The 10,058-nt window shown below is 46.3% G+C and overlaps 1 pseudogene; it reads left to right on the top strand.

The window, feature by feature from the left end:
- The window catches only part of LOC102823581, a 161,969-nt pseudogene that overhangs the window by 884 nt on the left and 151,027 nt on the right, over positions 1 to 10,058 (top strand).

Raw genomic sequence — 10,058 nt, 5'->3', positions numbered from 1 at the left:
ATTTTGAGATCAGGAAGTAAGAGGTCTCCGACTTTGTTCTTCTTCTTAAGCAGTGCTTTGCTTACCCAAGTCTCTTTCCAACCTGCTGCAGCCATCCTGATCATTTATGAGCAGCTTCAGAGAAGAAAATATGTTCACAGTGATAAGCCTACCCTGGCTTACAGAGACAAAGGTGAGATATTTTTTTTTTTTTCCCTTTTACCTACACCTCCCTGGCAACCAGAGACAGGTTCAGCCTCCACCAGAGTACAACTGCAGTGAAGCTCCTGCTTACTGAGAGCTCAGAGACCACAGAAGCGAAGAGTGGTGTTGTGAGCGTCTTGAATGGCAATAACATTGCTTGGGTGAATCTTGCTCCAAATCTGCCAAGTCGGTCCAGGCTAGCCTGGGGCTAGCTCTCACTAAGAGAAGCGGCTCAGTGGATGTGTGTGGGCAGCCAGCACAGTGGGCTCGTCTTGAACTTGCAGGAGCAGTTGTGAAGGCAACAGTCCACTAGGTGGCGAAGAGGCAAATCACTTATTGATAGAAAGGAAGCGGGGGCTAATTCTTGCAATTATTTTCATCTTTATTCATGAATTGTATTTATTTTTCACTGTGGTTTGTTGGTTTGTTTGTTTTCCTTCTCTCTTGTGGGTATGTTTTCTCTTCTAGCCTCACCTGAGAGGAGACGTCAATTGCAGCCACACAGCTCAGCCGTAGCCGAACACTATACAACCCCAACAGCTGGGCTGGAATCAATAGCGGATGCTATATGCTGGATAAACAACAGCCAAGGTCAGCTCAATTCACCCAAATTTTAACTGCATCAACGGTGAACTGAGAACGGTGCACAAGTTAGTACCTAAGAATACACCAGTGTATACTCATCAACTTAATACAAATACAGCACCACAATGCCTCAAAAGCAGCAATCTCTGTTCACAGGAAGAAACTGGACAGGAGAGCTCAAACAAATGACCAAGAGACAGAGCTAGAATATGTTTTTGAGAAAAAAGAGACACTGGAATTACCTGAAAAAGAATACAGAAGAATGGTGTTTTCAAAATGACTGACAGAAAGGTCCAGGAAAACAAGGAAGAATTCACAAAAGCACTGCAGGAACAATCACACTAACTAGATACGGGGCTGGAAACAATAAAAGTTCCAGCAAACTGAAATCCAGAAAGATAGCAGAACAATACACTGAAAGGGCCAAAGAGTAGGTTTCAATCAGTGTAAGCCAGAATTAGTGAGCTTGTAGATAAATCTCTCAATACAATCAGAAAAACAAGGGAAAAATCTGAAGAAGGCCTAAGACTCATGCAGGGATAACATGAAGAGGAATAACCTACAGGTGGGAAGGAAGTCCAAAACAGGTGAGACAAAGAAAAGCGTAAAAAAATCAGTGGAAGAGCTGCTGGAAGGAAGCTTTCCTGGCATGAAAGAGGAGAAGATGAACATATACAAGAAGCTGAATGAGCCCCAAACAGGATAGACCCCAAAAGAAAACCAAGACATTTCATAATCAAGCTCACTCAAATCAAAGACAAGAAAAGAATCCTGAAAGCAGCTCAGGAAAAACAGCGTGTTACCTACAAAGGTAAGCCACTAAGATTAAGCTCTGATTTCTCAGCAGAAACTATGCAGGCAAGAAGGCAATAGGGAAACATATACAAAACTATGAAAGAAAAAAACTGCCCACCAAAAACCATATACACAGCAAAACTGTTTCTCAAATAAGATGGTGCAATTAGAACATTTTCAGATTAACGGAGACTAAAAGGAATTTTTTAAAAACCAAGCTAACTTTAACAAAAATACCCAAGGGAAGCCATTGGACTGGGAACAAAAACAGAAGACAGCCACCGAAGATTGACAGACACAACAACACTACCCTGAATTCATGCCAGATACAGAAGGACTCAAGGAGCTCTGGTAGCATAGTGGTTACGGATTGGGCTGCAAACCACAAGGTCAGCAGTTCAAAACTACCAGCTGCTCCGCGGGAGGAAGATGAGGCTTTCTGCTCCTGTAAAGATTTACAGCCTTGGAAACCCTGTGCAGGGTCGCTATGCGTCAGAACTGACTCCACGGCACATAACAACAGAAGTACTCAGAATAAAACAAAAATGCAGTACTGAAAGAAAAAAAAAAAAACAACTGCGCATTTTCTCCAGATCTTTGCATATGCGCCACACACATCCAGACACACACTGCTGTGACACCTGTGACCAAGAGAAGTGTAGGAAGGGTGCAGTGTTCCAGTCTGCACACAAGCCGAGCCCAGGACCTCAGTAGTGGCTGCCTTAGGTGGTCCAGCCAGGCCCTGCTCACCTCTGCCAGACTCCCGTCCATACTGAGCTTCTCATCAAAGGCCTGTGTGACCCAAGGATCCGCATAGTCTATGACTGTTGTGTACAAGGAAATGACTGATGTATGTAGGTCCATGCATAAATGTGGGTTACCATAGAAACTTCACAGAGGTGGACCCAAACATACAGGGTCAGAGAGGAAAACTCCGTGGAGGGGCATGGGACAAACAGAACCTTCTCATAACGAAACAAAAGCCCTGGTACAGTGTCCTTCATGCGAACCACTGCTCGTGAGTCTGAGGGGTCCAATATTTCTGAAAGACTGGGACATGCCCCCTGTAGCCCAAAAGGGGGGTGCAGAAGGCTAAGGTGAGGTGCCTGGGAAGGATCCAGGAAAGAGTGGCAAATCAGTCACTCCCCCTCCATGACCGGATCCTGGGTTCCAAGTCTGCGGGCGAGACTGACAGGTGGCAGAGAGCGCATAGTGGTGGAGAGAGCAGATGGGCCTGGGCTATGGGTGCCCCTGTCGTGGCCTCCCTCCCTCTTCTACGGGAGTGTCCAGCCTGGAGACTCTACATCATGCTCGGGGTGGAACTTGGAGAGAAGTGTGATGGGAAAGGCTGTGCTGGAAGACAGAAGGAATCACCAGGCATCCGGGGCTGGCTGCAGAGCCTCCTGCTGTCCTTTTCCTCCCCTCAGTGAGCTGCAGAGGCTGGGAGGACTGGGACTGATAGAATGGGGGTGTGGGGAGGGAAGACAGCAGCACACAATCGTCTGCAGAGACCCGGTTACTAGAGACGTGCTCAGGCTGTGCTGGACTCCAGGATTCCCCATCACATATGCTCGGCCTGCAAGGTTCAGCACGCTCTCACGCCCGCAGGCCAGGGTGTTGTCTCAGGGCTGTGAGGAAAGCAGGTTGCAGAGGAAGCTTTCTCTGAAGCTTGGTTCACACTTAACCACTTCCAGAAACGTGTTGTCTTATGGGAAATTCCAGAGCAACAGAAAGAAGAAACCAGTCACAGAAGCTGTTCCTCTCATTATCTAACACATGTACCACAGGCTAGCGTGTCTGTCGATGGTGTTTTCAGAAACGACCCCCAGGGGTACCAAATGGCAAACCCCTTATGTGACATCCACTGGAATTTATGCTCAGTTTTTAAAAAGATGGAATAATGTCTTTTGTTTATGAATTTGGAAGAAGCATCAATGGATTCCAACTCATCCTGGATTTCTAAGCACTGGACTGCTAACCACAAGGTCAGTGGCTTAAATTCACCAGCCATTCCTCAGAAATTCTATAGAAGGTTGCTATGCGTCAGAACCGACTCGACTCAGAGGCATTTCCCACCACCAACTTGGAGGGGAGGGGAGGAGACTCACCCAGCATGGCATGTGGCAGACCCTTCCCAGGGGTGGTGTCCCCGTCTGAGTGCAGTGACTTAGTGACCGGGGATATGAGATCTGTCTGTCGGGGGACTCTAGATGGGGAGGACTGTAGACAGGACTGTAGTCTGAGGGGTTAGTCTCAGCTAGGGGACATCAGGAGCTGAGTGGGTTCCAGGTTGCTCAAGTCTAAATTCAGTGGACTCAAACCTTGATTCCATGGCGGGTTTTTAGACAGAGTGTAAGGCAGCCTAAAGCTGAAGGCCAGGGAAGCCAAGCAGTAGAAGTGAATGCATTCTTATTGTTTTAAATTCAAGTCAATGAATTCAAACAGCAATGATTGTGAAGGAACCCCTGCTAACGTTTCATATAGGGCCAAGGCACATCTATTAGTCTCCCCCTCTCTGGGAAAAAGAAGAATAATGTAAATTGTAGATGCTTGAAAATGATTAGTTCAGTGGACTGTGTTCCTTCATCAGTCTTCAAGTTCGGAAGTGTTCTTCCAAGCAATTCACAGGTGTACAGGGGAAACCAGCATCCGTCAGGGATGTTCACTGGAGAATGCTCAATCATTTGTGATCAGAAGAGCAGCATTTCCTCGAGGACTAACTCCATGGAGGCACTGCCAGCCAGCATTGAGGTGAAATGAAATGTATCATCTGTTGACTGTAAAACTGACGATCAACTCTGCAACCCTTCAGTCAGTTCTGAAGAAAACAGTTTTTACAAAAGTAAATCACTATTCAGCACCCTAACCCTAAAACCAGTGAGCATCATTCTTGAATCCAGATGCATACATCTGGGTCCCTGTCTTTTGATTCCTGTCTCTTGACCTCTTGACCCCAGTCCTTGAACTTTGAATACTGACTGATCCTGTGACCTAGACTCTGATCATAACCCTTTCTCTGGATCTAAAACCCTACAACTGTAAATGGAACCCCAAAACCTGCCCTCTGTAACTCGTGATGTTAATGTGTGTGTGGAACTGTCTCCTCTCTCTGGTCTTCCCTAAAAGCTGCAGGCGTGGCAGACAGATCACCAAGGATAAACACACTATTTTGAGCGAACCTTCAAATTATTTGTATCTGGTTCTTGATGCCTGACAAGAAGTGCTGCATAAATGTTTAAGTAACCCACAGCATCAGCGCTAGGGGCTGTCGGGGGTCCCCTGTGGCTATCTCCTGCCCAGCCCACAAGGGGTCTTTCCACTCTCAGATGAACTGACCCAGGGTTGGGTTATACAATAAACAAGGGGGTCACAGGCTCATCTGTGATTATTTACTAATCTGTTTTCACCACAAAGATGTGGTGAGACTCATGTTAAATGAATTAAGGTGATCATGGTTTAATACATCATTGACCTCTCCCGCCCTCAAACCCAAGGGGCCTCATAGCCCAGGTGAAGGGGACACAGAGAATTAAAGGTGCTGAAATCTGGGTCATTGTGTACAATGGTCCAGGCCAAACACTTGGCCTTTTCCCCTGACATAGTAATGAGGCTGAGAGGAGGATTTTGGCCACCCCTTTCCCCAACCTGGCCACACAGCCCTGACAGTTTGGGGTCAAGGCTCCCAGAGAGTTCTGAGAGCCCCCTGTCCTGGGTCACAACATTCTTCCCAAGCTTTTGAGGCTCCTGGGACTGAATGAGATAGATGACTGGGCCCCCACACCGCAAACTGAGAGGGTGCAAATCCAAAGGACACCCTTGACTCATCCTCACTGTGCCCCACGTGGATAAACACTAACCAAGTACCCCTCAACCTTTACCACCTCCCGTGGGTGCCTAGAACATGCAGGGACCCTGAGACATGGGACGGCACAGTCAGAGAGCAGGATGTCAGCAGGTGAGGTTTCAGTGGTGGTTGGGGGCTTGGCACAGGATCTCAGGTGCCCCCACCTCACAGGATCTGAAGGTAGAGGGCACTGCTCCGACCCAAGACTATCCTACACACCTACACAGGGCTGGGGGATCTGACCTGGGAACAGGTCCCCCACCCAGTCCTGTGTTCCTTACTTTCCAGGAAACACAACACATCCAGCCAAGGAAGACCCCCCTTCTTTCCACCCAGCATAGCCTGATCTACGGTGCAGACTGGCCCAAACTGCAGCCCTTTTCATTTTCTTTGTCTGTCCGCAGCTGCCTCAGAGGCGTCCCTGCAGAAGACAGCAAGAGGGGTCTAGGAGGGATTAACCAGTCAGCACCTTCAGTTCGTTGAGCATGGGCTCACCATGTCTTTACAGTGAAAACGAAATGAAATTGTGCAATGCATAACAGTAAAGGAGCCCAACGAGCCCAGTGGGCACCTTGCTTAATGGGTCATTCATGCCTGGGTCACTCCATCAGATGGTAGGGGAGACCCCATGTGAAACGGGCCTGAGTGCAGTCAGCAGGGGTCTCCAGGGGACGTCTGACGACCCATGGTAACTTGTAGGAAACAAGTCCTTACGACCGCAGTGAAGGAACATGGAAGCTGAACGGAGAAGAGAACAGGATCACACTGAACACCAGCAGAGGCTCCACTGACAACCCATAGCTCACCAACCAGGTCTGCACACTTGCTCCAGAAAACCTAATAGCTGACGTCAACTCTCTGTTGAGCTCAAAGATGGGCTCTTTTTTGTGCATTGGTAAATTCCCTCCCTGTCTAACTTCAACATTTGCTCAGTTGTAAGAGGGGACTGCACTGTTTGGTTAGGAGGGTGCTGGTGAGAATTACTGGGGTCTTTAACTCAAAAGCACCAAGTTGTTGGTAAATGCTATTGAGTTAGTTCCAACTACTGACCCATATTGGGCTTTCTAGGAACTACTGGTCGGTTTGATCCCCTGACCTTGCTTATCCTCTCCTACAACATCACACAAGGACTCCAAAAGCACTACGAGGCCGCTGAAACACTTGACAGGATCATTATAAAAAGTGAAAAATAAACCCACGCCGAGTAATAAAACAAGATATGTTGAATTAGTTACACTGCCTTAGGGTTTTCCTTTGAGTTATTTTTATGAAGAAAAGTAAACTGATAGTATTATGTTTCTTTGTTCACAATTACTTACAAAAAATTGTCTTAAGAAGACTCTAGAGAGAAACAATCATTTTGTGTTCCTGGGAAATAAAGTATGTATGTAATGCATTGGCCAGGTGGCATCATTGATGGCGTCAAGTGTGGCAGCGGCAGTGAGGTTGGCCCAGGATCCGACATTGTTTCGTTCTGCTGTGCATGGGGTCGCTATGAGTCGGTTCCGACTCGATGGCACCTGATAACAATAACATATAATGCGTAAGTACTTGGTTTTCTTAGAGCAATGTAGAGAATCATACTTTATAACTAAGAGATGAGTTTTCAGTATTACAGTGGTCACATTGAGATTGAACGTGGTTATAGGAATGTTACTGCTATCCTTGTGTGCTGTAGGATAAGGGCAGGACCATAAGGTGGGTTTGAACCACCAATTCCTGGGTCAAACTCACCAGTTGTTCCTCAGAAACGCTATACCGTGAATCGGAACTGACTGAACAGCACTACAACACCAACAGTATGTGACAGGCACATGAATAGTGTCCCCTCCATCCTTGCCAGAGCTGGTGTGAAGCTCAGTTACCTGTCAGAACAAGGGAGCCAGCTGTAGAAAAGGTGATAAAGTTGGTCATCTACAAGTTACAGTTGAAGATGAAGAAATGGAAAAGAAGTCCATGAGAGCCAAAGTGTGAGCTTCAGTGTATCCCAGCTGAATGGAGAAACCTCAAGAATATGACACATTGAAAGATGTGGGGTGACAAAAGACATCAGACATGAAGTCAACAGAGGAACGGAATGATTGAAGGACTCTGTCAAGGAATTTGGAAGATAGCTAATTGGTCACGGAACTGAAAGAGATCCATATTCACATGCATTTCACGTGGAGTGTGGAAAGTTTGAAATATTAAAACCATACACAAGGAAAATTTTGCTGAAGATAACACAAAAACAGTTGCAGAAGTACATCAAAAGGAAACTGCCAGAAATTCAACCAGATTAAGAGGATGTGGAATGAGGGATTGATGATGTCAGATGGATCATGGCTGAAAGCAGAGAAGAGCAGAAAGATGTTTACCTGTGTTTTATGGTCAACTTTGTGGATAAGGAATCATGATTAACATTGTGAATAATAGGATTACCAGAGTATTTAGCTTTGCCCATGTGGGAACTCTCAGTACACCTGGAAACATTTATTCAAACAACAAAAGGATAGTCTGTGGTTTAAAATCAGGAAGTAGATTGTATCCATGTGCGGCACTTGCTTGATCTAGGTATGTGCTGAGCCAATCCCAGAAGCTGCAAGCATTAGGGAATGAAGAAGGAAGGGGAATAGGAAAACTAGGAAGGAAGTGGGTAAGCGATGTTGCATTGAGGAGATGATAAGCAGTTGTTGTTAAGTGCCATTGTTGAGTTGGCCATAGCGACCCTGTATAGGGTTTTTGAGGAACAGCTGGTGAGCTTGAACCACCAACCTTGCAGTTCAAATGACTTTGCCGTCTGGCACATTGACCCACAGCACCACACCAGGACTCTTGTAATCAATTAGATATAGCAAAATGTGCATATATTGTTGAGTTTAAAAATTATAGTCTCCTGGGCATGTCATCAGAAGGGACAAGTCCCTAGTGAAGGACATCATGATTGGTTCAGAAGAGGGTCAGCAAAGATAGAAACTGTTTGTCATATTGGCTGCAACAATAGGTTCAAGTCCATCAGTGACTCAGGATGGCACAGGAATGGGCAGCGTTTCCTTGTGTTGTGCATAGGATCACTATGAGTTGGAACTGACTCTATGAAACAACATGAATCTGGAGCTCTCAAGCGCATCCAGCTGGTCACATTGTCTATTGTTTGGTGAGGTCATGAGAGCACCAAGCCTCAACAAGGAGCCCATGAACAGTCAGGACCTCCTGATATTAAGCAGTTTTCTACTACTGTAGTTGTAGAAGTGGACCGGGATAAACCCAGAAAATTGCATGCAGGGATGGGGCCAAGGGGCCTGTGGAGGACATGTGACTTGGTCTCCTCAGGCTGAGCTGTTCCATATTCAGTCTCTGGTCAGGATGGGCATGATAACATCCTATGCTATCAGACACGAGTGTCACATTAGGAAGGTGACCAGTCATCCAGTATCCGAAACCCACATGTAAGTAGCAGGACCTCCCAGGGCTCAGTGCCTTGGCCACCCCTGCCGTGTCTTTATGTTCCTGAGTAACGTCAGTTATTGGAGCACACAGGCCCCTAACAGTGGCTATGTGGTCTCAATCCGTATAATGTCAACATCTCAGTTCTCTACAGTATTCACCATTCCCTGGCTCTAGCATCTGCAAGTCTGAATTAACATGTTCTCCAAGCACAAGAAGTAGGGCCACTAAGCAGTTTGGAGGTGGGTGGATGATGTTTGGGCCACATAGAGTAATTGAAATCCTTATTTGCAGTTGCATGGATGTGCCTGACATTGTGCTACACCAGGGACCTGAAATAGGTGAAACATAAGTGTTGAGTAAAGACTGGGCAAATACTTGGCCTTCAGCGCTTTCCTTAGGTAGATCTCCACCTCCAGTCCCCAGGCTCATGGCAATATTCCAACCTGAGAGCAGTCATATCCAAGGTAGATCCTGCTCCAGCCTCTCAGCATGCAGCTCCACAGACCTCGTCTTTTGGCAAGAGTGTCACAGAAGGAGAAGTTTCCTTGAGGAATCCAGCTTTGCCTTGGATGGAAACTTGAACCAGGATTCCTTCAGGGAGTTTGGTCTCCAAAACTTAGGTTGAGGGTTCACTTTTGTCGAATAGCCTATGAACTTTATTTGATGGATTTTCAGGCACAGTATGTTGTTAGGTGTAATCCAGTCGGTACCGTCTCATAGTGTTCCTCGGCACAATAGAACGAAACTCTGCCCAGTCCTGGGCCAACCTCACAATCATAGCTGCTGCCACTGTGCCGATCCATCTCGCTGGGGGGCTTCCTCTTTTTCCAACCCTCCACTTTACCAAACATGATATCCTTCTCCAGTGACTGGTCCTTCCTGACACTCTGGCCATCCTGGCTTCGAAGAAGCACTCTGGTTGTACTTCTTCCAACGCAGGTCTACAGATCTGTTCTTTTTTCAGTCTATGGTATTTTCCGTATTCTCCTCTGATACACTAAGTCAAATGCATCATTTCTATGATCTTCCTTATTCACTGTCCATCTTTTTTTGGGGGGGTTCATTATGCAACTTTTTTTTTTAAAGGTTTTTATTGTGGATTGAGTGAAAGTTTACAGGGCAGATCCTCATTTTACATTCAACAATCATACACCTTGTTTCATCACAATGATTATAATCCCCTCCATGTACCATCAAAGGAGCTCTGGTAGAGCAGTAGTTA

The sequence above is a fragment of the Chrysochloris asiatica genome, unplaced genomic scaffold, assembly GCF_000296735.1.
Source record: "Chrysochloris asiatica unplaced genomic scaffold, ChrAsi1.0 scaffold00472, whole genome shotgun sequence".
Classification (NCBI taxonomy): Eukaryota; Metazoa; Chordata; class Mammalia; order Afrosoricida; family Chrysochloridae; genus Chrysochloris; species Chrysochloris asiatica.
The sequence above is the reverse complement of the archived record's forward strand: the minus strand, read 5'-3'. Positions and strand labels throughout refer to the sequence as shown.